General features: G+C 29.8%; 1 long non-coding RNA gene across 4 annotated transcripts; it reads left to right on the top strand.

Annotated features, from left to right (window-relative positions):
* The first annotated feature begins 327 nt into the window (after window positions 1-327).
* Window positions 328-12,399, top strand: LOC127110567 (uncharacterized). Of its 4 annotated transcripts, none has more exons than XR_007797341.1 (3): window positions 328-350; window positions 9,246-9,389; window positions 12,295-12,399. It is a non-coding gene; the product is annotated as an uncharacterized LOC127110567 (long non-coding RNA). The 4 variants fall into 4 exon arrangements; XR_007797339.1 differs by lacking the exon at window positions 328-350 and adding an exon at window positions 3,255-3,277; XR_007797340.1 differs by lacking the exon at window positions 328-350 and adding an exon at window positions 6,140-6,231.
* The last annotated feature ends 11,104 nt before the right edge of the window (window positions 12,400-23,503 follow it).

Genomic DNA, 23,503 nt, shown 5'->3' with positions numbered 1-23,503 from the left:
AAACTAGTTTATAAAAAAAATATTAATATTTATTACCAATTATCTCATTAGAAGTCAATACTTTATATTTTTTTATTCAATTTTGTAAAGGATATATAAAGAATAAAACATATAGATTTTTTGCATTTGACTATATATTCAATTTTAATAATCTTTATAAAATAAAATAAAATAAAATATTAATATTTATTACCATTAAGATAACTTTTTAGCCTATATAATGAAGGTAATGTTAGTGTCTTGTAAATCAAAAGTAAACACATAAGGTGAAATTCAAAATATGACTTCTAAAAGCTATCAATCTTCTTATATTCTAGTTGTTTTATGCATGAGTTTTATTATGATATCTGGTAAGTAGATATTTTTCTATCTTTTGTAATATATTGTTTAGATAAATAACTTACTAGATTTAATTGAAAATGTTATTGTCTTTGTTTGATTCAGAAATTGTTACAAGTTTGAAGACTCCAATATTAGTTGAAAAGCCAATATGTATTCGTGGGAGTGACGTAGACCCAAGATTTTGCTGCATAGGGAGTTGTAGTCCCAATTGTTCTACTGATTGCATCAATAAGGGATATGTAAAAGGTGGACAGTGTAATTCTAAACTTGGAAATAAGTGTTGTTGTTTTGTATAATGAGTTACAATGTATCACTATGACTGTTGAAAATAAAAGATGCACTTTTTCTTAATTTTGGAACTTAAAGTGTGTAAGAACTTTATGTTTTATTGGAGAACCATCAACTTGATTATGAATAAAACCACCTTAAAATGTATGAGTGTTTTCAAGGTGATTTGAATGGTTTTGAAGAAAACATTATAATATAAATTGTTTGGTTCCATTATGAATAACTATTTAAAAAATTGAATTCAACAAATTGAATTCAATATGGTTTATTTTCAATCAACTTTAAGATATTAAAATTGACATATTAAATTTTTTAATTCAAATATTATAAATATGCGGCAAAATAATAAGCTTGGTTTAAAATATAACATTTAACATATTAAAACTTAAAATTAGAAAATGAAATTCATCGAATATGTTTTTAAACATTTTTTAATGGAAATATAATATAATTGTTACACTTGAATTTTTCAATTAATAGAAAGTCAATAAAGAATGTTAATAAAAAGACATTTGTTGTGAGAAAGCATTAATAAAGTGTTTTAAAGAGGGACAAACTGATAACGAGGGATCAACCGAGTTGTCCACTACAAGAAATTGCTTGATTAGTCCGGGGCATTTGTGAGGTGAAAAACCTCTCACTAAATTTCTATATTGTTTGGGGTTTATCCCATTGCAATGCATAAAATAAAAAAATTAATAAAGCAAATTGTGTGGGGAAACCCCTCCAAATCTTAAGAAGGGATATTTTAAATTTTGAAATTGACCATTTTTTAGGGGAAACCCCTAGCTAAAAGTTTCGGTAACATTAGCAAGGGGAAACAGAAACCCATAGCTAATAGTTTCAACCATTTTAATATTGTCCTGTCACAACTACTTTGTGTCAGTCACTTTAATAAAGGTGTTTACATTTGTGAAGGGTAACCCCTAGCCATATATTTCTGTTGCATCTCTGAGGGACAACCCCTAACTAATTTGAGTTGCATCTGCACGTTATCCCATCACCTGAGCGCACGTCAGTCTCTTTAATAAAGTCATTATAATTTGTGAGAAGCTACCCTAACTATTTATTATCGTTCAACTGGCATGGGGAGCCCCCTCAAATACAATCATATATTTGATGCACCACTTTCATTTCCCCATTCCTCCACCACTTCAGCATCTATTTCTCTTTCTACTTGTCTGGTTTTTTCATTTCCCCCCAATGTTACGTCATTAACCTCACTCTTCCACCACCAAACTCACATTTTTCATCAAAAAATCTTCAACAGGCTTATTTAAAAGGTAATTTTATAAAAAAAAACTTTTGATTTTTGGATTATATCAAATCCCTAATTTTAATATATTTTATTCATTTTCTATTTTTTTAATAAATATTTATACTTTTGCAAGGAGAATAAAATCAAAGATTCAAAGTTGTTTAATTTTTCCTCTAAGGTACAGATTTCTGCACCATGTTTTTTAAAAATCTGAATAAATGAATCTTTGAATCTTTTGTTGTTATTAGTTTATATTTGTTGGATATTAGTTAATATATGTTAATTTTTGACTATGTTAGATATATTAATTAATATGCTGATATATATATATATATATATATATATATATATATATATATATATATATATATATATATATATATATATATATATATATATATATATATATATATATATATCGGTGACACATCCGATTCTCAATTCAATCAATTTGATCCGTTGATTCAATTTGATTTTTAAAATCTATCACTTATTTTCCAATTGGAGTAGATAATAAACATGAATATTTAAAAAGTAAAATGCTTCTAACTAAAAATACTCTTACAATATTTCTTAGCAAAGTTGTAATTTTAATAATACTTAAATAATAAAACTAATTTAATCAGAAAAATCAATAAGAATTAAAATTTTCAATCATATTATAGTATAATTTATATTTCTTATAAAATTGAGGAAGAGAAAGTGATTAGTTATAAACAAAAATAGTAATGATGAATGTCATGAAAATGATTTAAATCATTTGTTTGAAATTAATGTGTCAATCTCTTATTATTAAAATAAAATTTTATTAATTATATAATTAATATTAAAAAAATAGTTGACATGCATTCTTAGATCTTATATTAAATAACTAGTGACTAAATTATATTTATATTTATAGATAACAAAATATATTTTATTACTAATTAAAAAGAATTATCTATTTAAATATATTTTTAATCTCTTATTAAAAATAGTATTGAAAATTAAACTACCAAATAAATTTTTTCAATTTTCACATTTCAAAAACAATTTTTAAAAACTAGTTTATAAATAAAATATTAATATTTATTACCAATTTTCTCATTAGAAGTCAATACTTTATATTTTTTTATTCAATTTTGTAAAGGATATATAAAGAATAAAACATATATATTTTTTGCATTTGACTATATATTCAATTTTAATAATCTTTATAAAATAAAATAAAATAAAATATTAATATTTATTACCATTAAGATAACTTTTTAGCCTATATAATGAAAGTAATGTTAGTGTCTTGTAAATCAAAAGTAAACACATAAGGTGAAATTCAAAATATGACTTCTAAAAGCTATCAATCTTCTTATATTCTAGTTGTTTTATGCATGAGTTTTATTATGATATCTGGTAAGTAGATATTTTTCTATCTTTTGTAATATATTGTTTAGATAAATAACTTACTAGATTTAATTGAAAATGTTATTGTCTTTGTTTGATTCAGAAATTGTTACAAGTTTGAAGACTCCAATATTAGTTGAAAAGCCAATATGTATTCGTGGGAGTGACGTAGACCCAAGATTTTGCTGCATAGGGAGTTGTAGTCCCAATTGTTCTACTGATTGCATCAATAAGGGATATGTAAAAGGTGGACAGTGTAATTCTAAACTTGGAAATAAGTGTTGTTGTTTTGTATAATGAGTTACAATGTATCACTATGATTGTTGAAAACAAGAGATGCACTTTTTCTTAATTTTGGAACTTAAAGTGTGTAAGAACTTTATGTTTTATTGGAGAACCATCAACTTGATTATGAATAAAACCGCCTTAAAATGTATGAGTGTTTTCAAGGTGATTTGAATGGTTTTGAAGAAAACATTATAATATAAATTGTTTGGTTCCATTATGAATAACTATTTAAAAAATTGAATTCAACAAATTCAATTCAATATGGTTTATTTTCAATCAATTTTAAGATATTAAAATTGACATATTAAATTTTTTAATTCAAATATTATAAATATGCGGCAAAATAATAAGCCTGGTTTAAAATATAACATTTAACATATTAAAACTTAAAATTAGAAAATGAAATTCATCGAATATGTTTTTAAACATTTTTTAATGGAAATATAATATAATTGTTACACTTGAATTTTTCAATTAATAGAAAGTCAATAAAGATTGTTAATAAAAAGACATTTGTTGTGAGAAAGCATTAATAAAGTGTTTTAAAGAGGGACAAACTGATAACGAGGGATCAACCGAGTTGTCCACTACAAGAAATTGCTTGATTAGTCCGGGGCATTTGTGAGGTGAAAAACCTCTCACTAAATTTCTATATTGTTTGGGGTTTATCCCATTGCAATGCATAAAATAAAAAAATCAATAAAGCAAATTGTGTGGGGCAACCCCTCCAAAACTTAAGAAGGGATATTTTAAATTTTGAAATTGACCATTTTTTAGGGGAAACCCCTAGCTAAAAGTTTCGGTAACATTAGCAAGGGGAAACAGAAACCCATAGCTAATAGTTTCAACCATTTTAATATTGTCCTGTCACAACTACTTTCTGTCAGTCACTTTAATAAAGGTGTTTACATTTGTGAAGGGTAACCCCTAGCCATATATTTCTGTTGCATCTCTGAGGGACAACCCCTAACTAATTTGAGTTGCATCTGCACGTTATCCCATCACCTGAGCGCACGTCAGTCTCTTTAATAAAGTCATTATAATTTGTGAGAAGCTACCATAACTATTTATTATCGTTCAACTGGCATGGGGAGCCCCCTCAAATACAATCATATATTTGATGCACCACTTTCATTTCCCCATTCCTCCACCACTTCAGCATCTATTTCTCTTTCTACTTGTCTGGTTTTTTCATTTCCCCCCAATGTTACGTCATTAACCTCACTCTTCCACCACCAAACTCACATTTTTCATCAAAAAATCTTCAACAGGCTTATTTAAAAGGTAATTTTATAAAAAAAACTTTTGATTTTTGGATTATATCAAATCCCTAATTTTAATATATTTTATTCATTTTCTATTTTTTTAATAAATATTTATACTTTTGCAAGGAGAATAAAATCAAAGATTCAAAGTTGTTTAATTTTTCCTCTAAGGTACAGATTTCTGCACCATGTTTTTTAAAAATCTGAATAAATGAATCTTTGAATCTTTTGTTGTTATTAGTTTATATTTGTTGGATATTAGTTAATATATGTTAATTTTTGACTATGTTAGATATATATATATATATATATATATATATATATATATATATATATATATATATATATATATATATATATATATATATATATATATATATATATATATATATATATATATATATATATATATATATATATATATATATATATATATATATCGGTGACACATCTGATTCTCAATTCAATCAATTTGATCCGTTGATTCAATTTGATTTTTAAAATCTATCACTTATTTTCCAATTGGAGTAGATAATAAACATGAATATTTAAAAAGTAAAATGCTTCTAACTAAAAATACTCTTACAATATTTCTTAGCAAAGTTGTAATTTTAATAATACTTAAATAATAAAACTAATTTAATCAGAAAAATCAATAAGAATTAAAATTTTCAATCATATTATAGTATAATTTATATTTCTTATAAAATTGAGGAAGAGAAAGTGATTAGTTATAAACAAAAATAGTAATGATGAATGTCATGAAAATGATTTAAATCATTTGTTTGAAATTAATGTGTCAATCTCTTATTATTAAAATAAAATTTTATTAATTATATAATTAATATTAAAAAAATAGTTGACATGCATTCTTAGATCTTATATTAAATAACTAGTGACTAAATTATATTTATATTTATAGATAACAAAATATATTTTATTACTAATTAAAAAGAATTATCTATTTAAATATATTTTTAATCTCTTATTAAAAATAGTATTGAAAATTAAACTACCAAATAAATTTTTTCAATTTTCACATTTCAAAAACAATTTTTAAAAACTAGTTTATAAATAAAATATTAATATTTATTACCAATTTTCTCATTAGAAGTCAATACTTTATATTTTTTTATTCAATTTTGTAAAGGATATATAAAGAATAAAACATATATATTTTTTGCATTTGACTATATATTCAATTTTAATAATCTTTATAAAATAAAATAAAATAAAATATTAATATTTATTACCATTAAGATAACTTTTTAGCCTATATAATGAAAGTAATGTTAGTGTCTTGTAAATCAAAAGTAAACACATAAGGTGAAATTTAAAATATGACTTCTAAAAGCTATCAATCTTCTTATATTCTAGTTGTTTTATGCATGAGTTTTATTATGATATCTGGTAAGTAGATATTTTTCTATCTTTTGTAATATATTGTTTAGATAAATAACTTACTAGATTTAATTGAAAATGTTATTGTCTTTGTTTGATTCAGAAATTGTTACAAGTTTGAAGACTCCAATATTAGTTGAAAAGCCAATATGTATTCGTGGGAGTGACGTAGACCCAAGATTTTGCTGCATAGGGAGTTGTAGTCCCAATTGTTCTACTGATTGCATCAATAAGGGATATGTAAAAGGTGGACAGTGTAATTCTAAACTTGGAAATAAGTGTTGTTGTTTTGTATAATGAGTTACAATGTATCACTATGATTGTTGAAAATAAAAGATGCACTTTTTCTTAATTTTGGAACTTAAAGTGTGTAAGAACTTTATGTTTTATTGGAGAACCATCAACTTGATTATGAATAAAACCACCTTAAAATGTATGAGTGTTTTCAAGGTGATTTGAATGGTTTTGAAGAAAACATTATAATATAAATTGTTTGGTTCCATTATGAATAACTATTTAAAAAATTGAATTCAACAAATTCAATTCAATATGGTTTATTTTCAATCAATTTTAAGATATTAAAATTGACATATTAAATTTTTTAATTCAAATATTATAAATATGCGGCAAAATAATAAGCTTGGTTTAAAATATAACATTTAACATATTAAAACTTAAAATTAGAAAATGAAATTCATCGAATATGTTTTTAAACATTTTTTAATGGAAATATAATATAATTGTTACACTTGAATTTTTCAATTAATAGAAAGTCAATAAAGAATGTTAATAAAAAGACATTTGTTGTGAGAAAGCATTAATAAAGTGTTTTAAAGAGGGACAAACTGATAACGAGGGATCAACCGAGTTGTCCACTACAAGAAATTGCTTGATTAGTCCGGGGCATTTGTGAGGTGAAAAACCTCTCACTAAATTTCTATATTGTTTGGGGTTTATCCCATTGCAATGCATAAAATAAAAAAATTAATAAAGCAAATTGTGTGGGGCAACCCCTCCAAATCTTAAGAAGGGATATTTTAAATTTTGAAATTGACCATTTTTTAGGGGAAACCCCTAGCTAAAAGTTTCGGTAACATTAGCAAGGGGAAACAGAAACCCATAGCTAATAGTTTCAACCATTTTAATATTGTCCTGTCACAACTACTTTGTGTCAGTCACTTTAATAAAGGTGTTTACATTTGTGAAGGGTAACCCCTAGCCATATATTTCTGTTGCATCTCTGAGGGACAACCCCTAACTAATTTGAGTTGCATCTGCACGTTATCCCATCACCTGAGCGCACGTCAGTCTCTTTAATAAAGTCATTATAATTTGTGAGAAGCTACCCTAACTATTTATTATCGTTCAACTGGCATGGGGAGCCCCCTCAAATACAATCATATATTTGATGCACCACTTTCATTTCCCCATTCCTCCACCACTTCAGCATCTATTTCTCTTTCTACTTGTCTGGTTTTTTCATTTCCCCCCAATGTTACGTCATTAACCTCACTCTTCCACCACCAAACTCACATTTTTCATCAAAAAATATTCAACAGGCTTATTTAAAAGGTAATTTTATAAAAAAAAACTTTTGATTTTTGGATTATATCAAATCCCTAATTATAATATATTTTATTCATTTTCTATTTTTTTAATAAATATTTAAACTTTTGCAAGGAGAATAAAATCAAAGATTCAAAGTTGTTTAATTTTTCCTCTAAGGTACAGATTTCTTCTCCATGTTTTTTAAAAATCTGAATATATGAATCTTTGAATCTTTTGTTGTTATTAGTTTATATTTGTTGGATATTAGTTAATATATGTTAATTTTTGACTATGTTAGATATATTAGTTAATATGCTGATATTTATATATATATATATATATATATATATATATATATATATATATATTATATATATATATATATATATATATATATATATATATATATATATCGTGACACATCTGATTCTCAATTCAATCAATTTGATCCGTTGATTCAATCCGATTTTTAAAATCTATCACTTATTTTCGAATTGGAGTAGATAATAAACATGAATATTTAAAAAGTAAAATGCTTCTAACTAAAAATACTCTTACAATATTTGTTAGCAAAGTTGTAATTTTAATAATACTTAAAAAAAAAAACTAATTTAATCAGAAAAATCAATAAGAATTAAAATTTTCAATCATATTATAGTATAATTTATATTTCTTATAAAATTGAGGAAGAGAAAGTGATTAGTTATAAACAAAAATAGTAATGATGAATGTCATGAAAATGATTTAAATCATTTGTTTGAAATTATGTGTCAATCTCTTATTATTAAAATAAAATTTTATTAATTATATAATTAATATTAAAAAAATAGTTGACATGCATTCTTAGATCTTATATTAAATAATTAGTGACTAAATTATATTTATATTTATAGATAACAAAATATATTTTATTACTAATTAAAAATAATTATCTATTTAAATATATTTTTAATCTCTTATTAAAAATAATATTGAAAATTAAACTACCAAATAAATTTTTTCAATTTTCACATTTCAAAAACAATTTTGAAAAACTAGTGTATAAATAAAATAATAATATTTATTACCAATTATCTCATTAGAAGTCAATACTTTATATTTTTTTATTCAATTTTGTAAAGGATATATAAAGAATAAAACATATATATTTTTTGCATTTGACTATATATTCAATTTTAATAATCTTTACAAAATAAAATAAAATAAAATATTAATATTTATTACCATTAAGATAACTTTTTAGCCTATATAATGAAAGTAATGTTAGTGTCTTGTAAATCAAAAGGAAACACATAAGGTGAAATTCAAAATATGACTTCTAAAAGCTATCAATCTTCTTATATTCTAGTTGTTTTATGCATGAGTTTTATTATGATATCTGGTAAGTAGATATTTTTCTATCTTTTGTAATATATTGTTTAGATAAATAACTTACTAGATTTAATTGAAAATGTTATTGTCTTTGTTTGATTCAGAAATTGTTACAAGTTTGAAGACTCCAATATTAGTTGAAAAGCCAATATGTATTCGTGGGAGTGACGTAGACCCAAGATTTTGCTGCATAGGGAGTTGTAGTCCCAATTGTTCTACTGATTGCATCAATAAGGGATATGTAAAAGGTGGAGAGTGTAATTCTAAACTTGGAAATAAGTGTTGTTGTTTTGTATAATGAGTTACAATATATCACTATGATTGTTGAAAATAAAAGATGCACTTTTTCTTAATTTTGGAACTTAAAGTGTGTAAGAACTTTATGTTTTATTGGAGAACCATCAACTTGATTATGAATAAAACCACCTTAAAATGTATGAGTGTTTTCAAGGTGATTTGAATGGTTTTGAAGAAAACATTATAATATAAATTGTTTGGTTCCATTATGAATAACTATTTAAAAATTTGAATTCAACAAATTCAATTCAATATGGTTTATTTTCAATCAATTTTAAGATATTAAAATTGACATATTAAATTTTTTAATTCAAATATTATAAATATGCGGCAAAATAATAAGCTTGGTTTAAAATATAACATTCAACATATTAAAACTTAAAATTAGAAAATGAAATTCATCGAATATGTTTTTAAACATTTTTTAATGGAAATATAATATAATTGTTACACTTGAATTTTTCAATTAATAGAAAGTCAATAAAGAATGTCAATAAAAAGACATTTGTTGTGAGAAAGCATTAATAAAGTATTTTAAAGAGGGACAAACTGATAACGAGGGATCAACCGAGTTGTCCATTACAAGAAATTGCTTGATTAGTCCGGGGCATTTGTGAGGTGAAAAACCTCTCACTAAATTTCTATATTGTTTGGGGTTTATCCCATTGCAATGCATAAAATAAAAAAATTAATAAAGCAAATTGTGTGGGGCAACCCCTCCAAAACTTAAGAAGGGATATTTTAAATTTTGAAATTGACCATTTTTTAGGGGAAACCCCTAGCTAAAAGTTTCGGTAACATTAGCAAGGGGAAACAGAAACCCATAGCTAATAGTTTCAACCATTTTAATATTGTCCTGTCACAACTACTTTGTGTCAGTCACTTTAATAAAGGTGTTTACATTTGTGAAGGGTAACGCCTAGCCATATATTTCTGTTGCATCTCTGAGGGACAACCCCTAACTAATTTGAGTTGCATCTGCACGTTATCTCATCACCTGACCGCACGTCAGTCTCTTTAACAAAGTCATTATAATTTGTGAGGAGCTACCCTAACTATTTATTATCGTTCAACTGGCATGGGGAGCCCCCTCAAATACAATCATATATTTGACGCACCACTTTCATTTCCCCATTCCTCCACCACTTCAGCATCTATTTCTCTTTCTACTTGTCTGGTTTTTTCATTTCCCCCCAATGTTACGTCATTAACCTCACTCTTCCACCACCAAACTCATATTTTTCATCAAAAAATCTTCAACAAGATTATTTAAAAGGTAATTTTATAAAAAAAAAGCTTTTGATTTTTGGATTATATCAAATCCCTAATTTTAATATATTTTATTCATTTCCTATTTTTTCTATAAATATTTAAACTTTTGCAAGGAGAATAAAATCAAAGATTCAAAGTTGTTTAATTTTTCCTTTAAGATACACATTTCTTCTCCATGTTTTTTAAAATCTGAATATATGAATCTTTGAATCTTTTGTTGTTATTAGTTTATATTTGTTGGATATTAGTTAATATATGTTAATATTTGACAATCTTAGATATATTAGTTAATATGCTGATATATATATATATATATATATATATATATATATATATATATATATATATATATATATATATATATATATATATATATATCGGTGACACATCCGATTCTCAATTCAATCAATTTGATCCGTTGATTCAATCCAATTTTTAAAATCTATCACTTATTTTCGAATTGGAGTAGATAATAAACATGAATATTTAAAACGTAAAATGCTTCTAACTAAAAATACTCTTACAATATTTCTTAGCAAAGTTGTAATTTTAATAATACTTAAATAATAAAACTAATTTAATCAAAAAAATCAATAAGAATTAAAATTTTCAATCATATTATAGTATAATTTATATTTCTTATAAAATTGAGGAAGAGAAAGTGATTAGTTATAAACAAAAATAGTAAGATGAATGTCATGAAAATGATTTAAATCATTTGTTTGAAATTAATGTGTCAATCTCTTATTATTAAAATAATTTTTTATTAATTATATAATTAATATTAAAAAAATAGTTGACATGCATTCTTAGATCGTATATTAAATAACTAGTGACTAAATTATATTTATATTTATAGATAACAAAATATATTTTATTATTAATTAAAAAGAATTATCTATTTACATATATTTTTAATCTCTTATTAAAAATAGTATTGAAAATTAAACTACCAAATAAATTTTTTCAATTTTCACATTTCAAAAACAATTTTTAAAAACTAGTGTATAAATAAAATATTAATATTTATTACCAATTATCTCATTAGAAGTCAATACTTTATATTTTTTTATTCAATTTTGTAAAGGATATATAAAGAATAAAACATATATTTTTTTTGCATTTGACTATATATTCAATTTTAATAATCTTTATAAATAAAATAAAATAAAATATTAATATTTATTACCATTAAGATAACTTTTTAGCCTATATAATGAAAGTAATGTTAGTGTCTTGTAAATCGAAAGTAAACACATAAGGTGAAATTCAAAATATGACTTCTAAAAGCTATCAATCTTCTTATATTCTAGTTGTTTAACGCATGAGTTTTATTATGATATCTGGTAAGTAGATATTTTTCTATCTTTTGTAATATATTGTTTAGATAAATAACTTACTAGATTTAATTGAAAATGTTATTGTCTTTGTTTGATTCAGAAATTGTTACAAGTTTGAAGACTCCAATATTAGTTAAAAAGCCAATATGTATTCGTGGGAGTGACGTAGACCCAAGATTTTGCTGCATAGGGAGTTGTAGTCCCAATTGTTTTACTGATTGCATCAATAAGGGATATGTAAAAGGTGGACAGTGTAATTCTAAACTTGGAAATAAGTGTTGTTGTTTTGTATAATGAGTTACAATGTATCACTATGATTGTTGAAAATAAAAGATGCACTTTTTCTTAATTTTGGAACTTAAAGTGTGTAAGAACTTTATGTTTTATTGGAGAACCATCAACTTGATTATGAATAAAACCACCTTAAAATGTATGAGTGTTTTCAAGGTGATTTGAATGGTTTTGAAGAAAACATTATAATATAAATTGTTTGGTTCCATTATGAATAACTATTTAAAAAATTGAATTCAACAAATTCAATTCAATATGGTTTATTTTCAATCAATTTTAGGATATTAAAATTGACATATTAAATTTTTTAATTCAAATATTATAAATATGCGGCAAAATAATAAGCTTGGTTTAAAATATAACATTTAACATATTAAAACTTAAAATTAGAAAATGAAATTCATCGAATATGTTTTTAAACATTTTTTAATGGAAATATAATATAATTGTTACACTTGAATTTTTCAATTAATAGAAAGTCAATAAAGAATGTTAATGAAAAGACATTTGTTGTGAGAAAGCATTAATAAAGTGTTTTAAAGAGGGACAAACTGATAACGAGGGATCAACCGAGTTGTCCACTGTAACACCCTTCTAAAATACCCCAAATATTTAATTAAAATAACAATATATAAATCAGAGTAATTATGCACCAAGGGTGTCACACAATTATTTCACACCATTCACCGTAATAACTGTCATGCTCTTTTATTAATTCAAAACATAAGCATTTGCACAATACGCAGCGGATAGAAATCAAATCAATCATGTAATAACATGTAACACATTACATGTAAAATTGTTCAACAAGGTAAAAACATCCCGTCCCGATGTTACATCTATCAGAGCATGACCCACTAAGGAGACTACACTAGACTCCAAGCACTAGCTTCTACTCACTCACTGCTCGTTACCTGAAAAATAGTTGTAAGGGTGAGTTCCTCAATCGATATAATAAGCATTATAAAATATCATGTCATGTTAAGTAATTTAACACATTAATCACCCTAATCAGATTACACATTCAGTAACGGCACATCAACTCAACATCATACTCAACAGTAACATATAGCATATGTATAATCTCAAATCATACTCAACATCAACGACAAAACACACGTATAATATTGGAATACATCCATTCATATTATACGCCATACATACATTATGCAATGAGACTCCATGCAATGCGGTACCGACTATTCGTGAACATATAGTTCAACCTCACCGATCAAATCCAGATACGGCTACTAAGCTCACTAGTCCCACTCATTTGAGACCTAGTGACTCACTCACTAATTCCTCACAATGGGAATTAGCTACACCCCCAAGGGTCATGCTATGCACGCTAATCACCTAGCATGCAAACATCAACAACGATCCACAATGATTTACTCACTAATTCCTCACCATGGGAATTAGCTACAACCCCAAGGGCTACGCTAAGCACGCTAATTCACCTAGCAATGCAACATCATCAACAATAATCCACAATGGACTTATGCTCACACTCTAAGCCATAAAACAGTCCATTCACAAATACATGCATAGTAGATATAATCACAACATTATGCACAACTATCACACATCATCAATATAATTACCACAGAATCATATTAAGTCATGCCACATAATCAATCACAGTATTAACACACCCTACTAATACCTATACTCCTCAAAACAACGGGAAATGATCCCTACTATATCATACATCAGCTAAATTACATTACTCAGCTGAACAACCAAAAACTGCACAACAACAGCACAGAAAAATCACAATTCTGCCCATACGCGTATTGCCTAGTCCCATACGCGTATGGCCCATTTCTCAGCCAATCCCATACGCGTATTGCCTGCCTCATACACGTATGCTACGCGTACCACATCCTCATACGCGTACCAACAGAGACAAAACCACGTTCAAAACCTCATCTTCCTCATCCATACGCGTATTGCCTAGTGCCATACGCGTACCAGACCATCTCATACGCGTATTGCCTAGTGCCATACGCGTATGACCAGAAACCAGAATTTCCAGATCTGCTATGGGTCTCTCTGCTACGAATTTCTTAGATCTAACCTTCCACAGTCCAATTTTACACAGTAATCGTTCATATCATCTAACACAATTCATACCCTATTCAATTTCACCAACTCTAACATTATTCCATCTAATCTCTACGAATTTTCCTTCAATTATAATCCAATTTCGTTCATCCAATATTTCACAATTTTCAGCATACATCATTCTAATCAAAGTCAAATCAATGGTTTATCACTACCCAGTACATATTATCCCATAATACCCATTAAACGATGATAAACCCCCCTTACCTGAGTTAATCCGGCAAAATCTTTGAGCTTCAAGCTTTTCCGTTCTTCAACCCTTGCTCTCTAGCTCTCCCTCTTTGCCCTTTCTCCACTTTCTCAACCGCTTCTCTGTGTTTCACGTGAAAACCTTATTTCCTAAATAAAACTCTTTTTTCTTAATTCCAACTTATATATTTTCCACTAATTATTATTCCAATAATAATAATAATCCAATAATATTTCCAATTAATTAATTAAATTAATAAATATTATATTAATTTAAATTAAATAATTAGCCTTATTTCATCGGGGTGTTACAACTCTCCCCCACTAAAAGAGTTTTCGTCCTCAAAAACATACCTCAAGAGAACAACTCTGGATAAGACTCCTTCATCTGACTCTCAAGTTCCCAAGTCACATTGCCACCTGCTGGTCCTCCCCAAGCTACCTTTACCAAGGCAATCTCTTTACCCCGCAACTGCTTCAACTCTCGATCCTCAATCCTCATAGGCGATGTTTCAACAGTCAGGTTATCTCTCACCTGTACATCATCTACTTGGACCACATGCGACGGATCATGAATGTACCTCCTCAACTGGGACACATGAAAAACATCGTGCAACTTCGCAAGTGACGGCGGTAAAGCGATACGATAGGCTACCTCCCCTATCCTCTCCAAAATCTGATAAGGACCAATAAATCGAGGTGTCAACTTCTTCGACTTCAAAGCTCGACCAACCCCAGTTATCGGAGTAACACGAAGAAACACATGATCTCCCTCTTGGAACTCAAGTGCCTTCCTCCTCTTATCATGATAACTCTTCTGACGACTCTGAGCAATTCTCATCTTCTCCTGAATCATCTTAATCTTTTCCGTAGTTTGTTGAACAATCTCCGGTCCAACCACAGCACTCTCACCGGACTCATACCAACATAAAGGTGTCCGACATCTCCTACCATACAAGGCTTCAAACGGTGCCATACCAATGCTCGAATGAAAACTATTGTTGTAGGTAAACTCAATCAAAGGTAAATAACAATCCCAAGCACCTCCCTTTTCCAAAACACAAGCTCTCAAAAGATCCTCTAGTGACTGAGTCGTCCTCTTAGTCTGACCATCAGTCTGCGGATGATATGCAGAACTCAATCTCAGCTTAGTTCCCAAAGCCCTCTGCAAACCTTCCCAGAACTTCGATGTAAATCTAGGATCTCTGTCCGAAACAATACTCGACGGAATACCATGCAAACTTACAATTTTCTCAATATACAACTCAGCTAATCTCTCTAACGGATAATCCATTCTGATCGGAATGAAATGAGCCGATTTCGTCAACCTATCAACAATCACCCAAATAGCTTCAAAATTCTTGATCGTCCTCGGTAAACCAGAAACAAAATCCATACTGATACTATCCCACTTCCACTCTGGAATAGCCAACGGTTGCATTAGCCCAGACGGCTTCTGATGCTCAATCTTTGACTTCTGACAAGTCAAACAGGAATAAACAAAACTCGCAATTTCTCTTTTCATTCCCGGACACCAAAATAACTTTTTCAAATCATGGTACATCTTCGTAGCTCCAGGATGAATACTCAGGCCACTACGATGTCCTTCTTCCAGAATACGCTTCTTAAGTTCAGTAACATCCGGAATACACACCCGATTACCAAGTTTCAAAACACCATTCTCATCAACTCTGAATTCACCACCTTGACCTTGATTCACTAAAGTCAACTTATCAACCAAAAGCACATCGGATTTCTGACCCTCTCTGATCTCATCCAGAATACCACTTGTTAACTTCAACATCCCCAATTTAACACTATTGTGAGTACTCTCACACACCAAACTCAAGTCTCTAAACTGCTCAATTAAATCCAATTCCTTAACCATTAACATAGACATATGCAATGATTTCCGACTCAATGCATCAGCCACTACGTTTGCTTTACCCGGATGGTAATTCAAACCAAAATCATAATCCTTCAGAAATTCTAACCATCTTCTCTGTCTCATATTCAGCTCTTTCTGATCAAACAAATACTTTAAACTTTTATGGTCACTGAAAACCTCAAATCTTGACCCGTACAAATAATGCCTCCACAACTTCAGAACAAATACCACAGCTGCCAACTCTAAATCATGTGTCGGATAATTCCTCTCATGAACCCTCAGCTGTCTCGAAGCATAAGCTATAACCTGCTTATTCTGCATCAACACACCACCTAAACCCAACAATGAAGCATCACAATAAACCTCAAATGATTCTGACGGACTCGGTAATATCAGAATAGGAGCAGTAGTTAACCTTCTCTTTAACTCTTGGAAACCTTCTTCACATTTTGAGTCCCAAACAAATGCTTGCCCCTTTCTAGTCAACATCGTCAACGGTAACGCCAACTTAGAAAATCCCTCAATGAATTTCCTATAATAACCTGCAAGTCCAAGAAAACTCCTTATCTCAGAAACTGACTTCGGAGCTTCCCACTTAGATACCGCTTCTATCTTAGAAGGATCAACAGCAACACCACCTCTTGAAATCACATGACCAAGAAAACTAACCTCTTCTAACCAAAATTCACACTTGGATAGTTTAGCAAATAACTTCTTTTCTCGTAGAACTCCTAAAACCACTCTCAAATGTTCAGCATGCTCTTCTTCAGATTTCGAATACACCAAAATATCGTCAATAAACACCACAACAAACTTATCTAGGTACGGATGGAAAATCCTATTCATATACTCCATAAACACTCCGGGCGCATTAGTCACACCAAAAGGCATCACAGAATACTCATAATGTCCATACCTTGTTCTGAAAGCAGTCTTCTGAATATCCTCAGTTTTCACACGTATCTGATGATATCCCGATCTCAAATCTATTTTGCTGAACACGCTCGCACCAACCAACTGATCCATCAAATCATCAATCCTCGGCAAAGGATACCGATTCTTGATCGTCACTTTATTCAGTTGCCTATAGTCCACACACAACCTCATAGTACCTTCTTTCTTCTTAACCAATAACACTGGTGCACCCCACGGTGACACACTCGGACGAATAAATTTCTTATCCAATAGATCTTCCAACTGACTCTTCAATTCAGTTAACTCAACAGCAGACATACGGTACGGAGCCATCGACACCGGCCTAGTACCAGGTACCAAATCAATCGAGAACTCAACTTCACGCTCTGGCGGTAATTCATTCACTTCTTCAGGAAACACATCAGGAAAATCACACACCACAGCGAAATCGCCAATCACCAGTTTATCTTTAGCCTCCAAAGTCGCTAACAGCATAAACAACTCTGCTCCATCAGCTACTTCCTCATTCACTTGCCTTGCTGATAGAAACAAACTCTTTCCTTCCTCGATCTCAGAAAAGGTCACAGTCTTATCAAAACAGTTGATATAGACTCGGTTAAACACCAACCAGTTCATACCCAGAATAACATCAATCTGCACTAGTGGAAGACACACGAGGTCCATTCCAAAGTCTCTACCAAAAATACTCAAAGGACAATTTAAACAAACTGAAGTAGTAGTCACTGAACCCTTCGCAGGAGTATCAATCACCATACTTCCAAGCATCTCAGATATCTCTAACTTAAGTTTCACAGCACAATCCAAAGATATAAAGGAATGAGTCGCACCTGTGTCAATAATAGCTACAAGAGGAAAGCCATTAATATAACACGTACCTCGGATCAACCGATCATCTGCATAAGTCTCAGAACCCGATAAAGCAAAGACCTTGCCTCCCGACTGATTCTCTTTCTTTGGCTTAGGACACTGTGGGCTGATATGACCCACTTCTCCACAGTTGAAACAAGTCACAGTCTTCGACCGGCACTCTGCAGCCAAATGACCACCTTTTCCACACTTGAAACATTTCCTCTCAGCACTGGTACACTCATGGATACGATGTCCAGCCTGACCACATCTGAAACACTTAGCAGGGGCACTGGAGTCTCCCCCACTAGGCCTCTTCATCCCACTCTGCCTCTGAAAACCTTTGCCAGCTGCATACGGTTTCCCACGATCATTCTGATTCTTGCCTTTCCTATCAACCCTCTGCTGATAGCTCTCCGCTATGGCCTTGGTATCCTGTTCAAAAATTCTGCAACAGTCAACCAAATCAGAAAACACTCTAATCCGCTGATACCCAATAGCTTGCTTGATCTCGGGACGTAACCCGTTCTCAAACTTCACACATTTCGAAAATTCCCCAGTAGCCTCAGCATAGGGAGTGTAATACTTCGACAGCTCTGTGAACTTAGCAGCATACTCAGTAACAGATCGATTGCCCTGCTTCAATTCTAAGAACTCTATCTCTTTCTTTCCTCTGACATCCTCTGGAAAATACTTCCTCAGGAATCTCTCTCTGAACACAGCCCAAGTGATCTCAGCATCTCCAGCAGCTTCCAGCTCAGTGCGGGTAGCAACCCACCAATCATCAGCTTCTTCTGACAGCATATGCGTACCGAACCTGACCTTCTGGTTATCGGCACACTCAGTTACTTGGAAGATCCTCTCGATCTCCTTCAACCACTTCTGAGCACCATCTGGATCGTATGCTCCCTTGAACATTGGAGGATTGTTCTTCTGGAACTCACTCAGTTGACGAGCAGCTCCCATTCCCACAACATTCGGATTCCCTCCAAGTACTCCAGCTAGCATACCCAGAGCCTCAGCAATCGCAGCATCATCTCTACCTCTTCCAGCCATCTCTATTCTGAAACCCAACAAGCTAAAACAATAAGTACTGATAGGGTTACACAACACCTATCCCGTACAGGGGAAACAGAATAATTACGACTCGACTCGACCGACTATGCTCTGATACCACTAATGTAACACCCTTCTAAAATACCCCAAATATTTAATTAAAATAACAATATATAAATCAGAGTAATTATGCACCAAGGGTGTCACACAATTATTTCACACCATTCACCGTAATAACTGTCATGCTCTTTTATTAATTCAAAGCATAAGCATTTGCACAATACGCAGCGGATAGAAATCAAATCAATCATGTAATAACATGTAACACATTACATGTAAAATTATTCAACAAGGTAAAAACATCCTGTCCCGATGTTACATCTATCAGAGCATGACCCACTAAGGAGACTACACTAGACTCCAAGCACTAGCTTCTACTCACTCACTGCTCGTTACCTGAAAAATAGTTGTAAGGGTGAGTTCCTCAATCGATATAATAAGCATTATAAAATATCATGTCATGTTAAGTAATTTAACACATTAATCACCCTAATCAGATTACACATTCAGTAACGGCACATCAACTCAACATCATACTCAACAGTAACATATAGCATATGTATAATCTCAAATCATACTCAACATCAACGACAAAACACACGTATAATATTGGAATACATCCATTCATATTATACGCCATACATACATTATGCAATGAGACTCCATGCAATGTGGTACCGACTATTCATGAACATATAGTTCAACCTCACCGATCAAATCCAGATACGGCTACTAAGCTCACTAGTCCCACTCATTTGAGACCTAGTGACTCACTCACTAATTCCTCACAATGGGAATTAGCTACACCCCCAAGGGTCATGCTATGCACGCTAATCACCTAGCATGCAAACATCAACAACGATCCACAATGATTTACTCACTAATTCCTCACCATGGGAATTAGCTACAACCCCAAGGGCTACGCTAAGCACGCTAATTCACCTAGCAATGCAACATCATCAACAATAATCCATAATGGACTTATGCTCACACTCTAAGCCATAAAACAGTCCATTCACAAATACATGCATAGTAGATATAATCACAACATTATGCACAACTATCACACATCATCAATATAATTACCACAGAATCATATTAAGTCATGCCACATAATCAATCACAGTATTAACACACCCTACTAATACCTATATTGCTCAAAACAACAGGAAATGATCCCTACTATATCATACATCAGCTAAATTACATTACTCAACTGAACAACCAAAAACTGCACAACAACAGCACAGAAAAATCATAATTCTGCCCATACGCGTATTGCCTAGTCCCATACGCGTATGGCCCATTTCTCAGCCAATCCCATACGCGTATTGCCTGCCTCATACGCGTATGCTACGCGTACCACATCCTCATACGCGTACCAATAGAGACAAAACCACGTTCAAAACCTCATCTTCCTCATCCATACGCGTATTGCCTAGTGCCATACGCGTACCAGACCATCTCATACGCGTATTGCCTAGTGCCATACGCGTATGACCAGAAACCAGAATTTCCAGATCTGCTATGGGTCTCTCTGCTACGAATTTCTCATATCTAACCTTCCACAGTCCAATTTTACACAGTAATCGTTCATATCATCTAACACAATTCATACCCTATTCAATTTCACCAACTCTAACATTATTCCATCTAATCTCTACGAATTTTCCTTCAATTATAATCCAATTTCGTTCATCCAATATTTCACAATTTTCTGCATACATCATTCTAATCAGAGTCAAATCAATGGTTTATCACTACCCAGTACATATTATCCCATAATACCCATTAAACGATGATAAACCCCCCCTACCTGAGTTAATCCGGCAAAATCTTTGAGCTTCAAGCTTTTCCGTTCTTCAACCCTTGCTCTCTAGCTCTCCCTCTTTGCCCTTTCTCCACTTTCTCAACCGCTTCTCTGTGTTTCACGTGAAAACCTTATTTCCTAAATAAAACTCTTTTTTCTTAATTCCAACTTATATATTTTCCACTAATTATTATTCCAATAATAATAATAATCCAATAATATTTCCAATTAATTAATTAAATTAATAAATATTATATTAATTTAAATTAAATAATTAGCCTTATTTCATCGGGGTGTTACATCCACTACAAGAAATTGCTTGATTAGTCCGGCGCATTTGTGAGGTGAAAAACCTCTCACTAAATTTCTATATTGTTTGGGGTTTATCCCATTGCAATGCATAAAATAACAAAATTAATAAAGCAAATTGTGTGGGGAAACCCCTCCAAATCATAAGAAGGGATATTTTAAATTTTGAAATTGACCATTTTTTAGGGGAAACCCCTAGCTAAAATTTTCGGTAACATTAGCAAGGGGAAACAGAAACCCATAGCTAATAGTTTCAACCATTTTAAAGTTGTCCTGTCACAACTACTTTGTGTCAGTCACTTTAATAAAGGTGTTTACATTTGTGAAGGGTAACCCCTAACCATATATTTCTGTTGCATTTCTGAGGGACAACCCCTAACTAATTTGAGTTGCATCTGCTAGTTATCCCATCACCTGAGCGCACGTCAGTCTCTTTAATAAAGTCATTATAATTTGTGAGGAGCTACCCTAACTATTTATTATCGTTCAACTGGCATGGGGAGCCCCCTAAAATACAATCATATATTTGATGCACCACTTTCATTTCCCCATTCCTCCACCACTTCAGCATCTATTTCTCTTTCTACTTGTCTAGTTTTTTCATTTCCCCCCAATGTTACGTCATTAACCTCACTCTTCCACCACCAAACTCATAATTTTCATCAAAAAATCTTCAAGAGGCTTATTTAAAAGGTAATTTTTTTAAAAAAAATTCTTTTGATTTTTGGATTATATCAAATCCCTAATTTTAATATATTTTATTCATTTCCTATTTTTCTAATAAATATTTAAACTTTTGCAAGGAGAATAAAATCAAAGATTCAAAGTTGTTTAATTTTTCCTCTAAGGTACACATTTCTTCTCCATGTTTTTTAAAAAACTGAATATATGAATCTTTGAATCTTTTGTCGTTATTAGTTTATATTTGTTGGATATTAGTTAATATATGTTAATATTTGACTATGTTAGATATATTAGTTAATATGCTGATATATATATATATATATATATATATATATATATATATATATATATATATATATATATATATATATCGGCGACTCATCCGATTCTCAATTCAATCAATTTGATCCGTTGATTCAATCCGATTTTAAAAAATCCATCACTTATTTTCAAATTGGAGTAGATAATAAACATGAATATTTAAAAAGTAAAATTCTTCTAACTAAAAATACTCTTACAATATTTTTTAGCAAAGTTGTAATTTTAATAATACTTAAATAATAAAACTAATTTAATAAGAAAAATCAATAAGAAATAAAATTTTCAATCATATTATAGTATAATTTATATTTCTTATAAAATTGAGGAAGAGAAAGTGATTAGTTATAAACAAAAATAGTAATGATGAATGTCATGAAAATGATTTAAATCATTTGTTTGAAATTATGTGTCAATCTCTTATTATTAAAATAAAATTTTATTAATTATATAATTAATATTAAAAAAATAGTTGACATGCATTCTTAGATCTAATATTAAATAATTAGTGACTAAATTATATTTATATTTATAGATAACAAAATATATTTTATTACTAATTAAAAAGAATTATCTATTTAAATATATTTTTAATCTCTTATTAAAAATAGTATTGAAAATTAAACTACCAAATAAATTTTTTCAATTTTCACATTTCAAAAACAATTTTTAAAAACTAGTGTATAAATAAAATATTAATATTTATTACCAATTATCTCATTAGAAGTCAATACTTTATATTTTTTTATTCAATTTTGTAAAGGATATATAAAGAATAAAACATATATATTTTTTGCATTTGACTATATATTCAATTTTAATAATCTTTATAAAATAAAATAAAATAAAATATTAATATTTATTACCATTAAGATAACTTTTTAGCCTATATAATGAAAGTAATGTTAGTGTCTTGTAAATCAAAAGTAAACACATAAG

Source organism: Lathyrus oleraceus, unplaced genomic scaffold (genome assembly GCF_024323335.1).
Source record: "Lathyrus oleraceus cultivar Zhongwan6 unplaced genomic scaffold, CAAS_Psat_ZW6_1.0 chrUn0004, whole genome shotgun sequence".
In the NCBI taxonomy this organism is placed as follows: Eukaryota; Viridiplantae; Streptophyta; class Magnoliopsida; order Fabales; family Fabaceae; genus Lathyrus; species Lathyrus oleraceus.
Note: the sequence above shows the minus strand (reverse complement) of the source record. Positions and strands in the feature narration are given on the sequence as shown.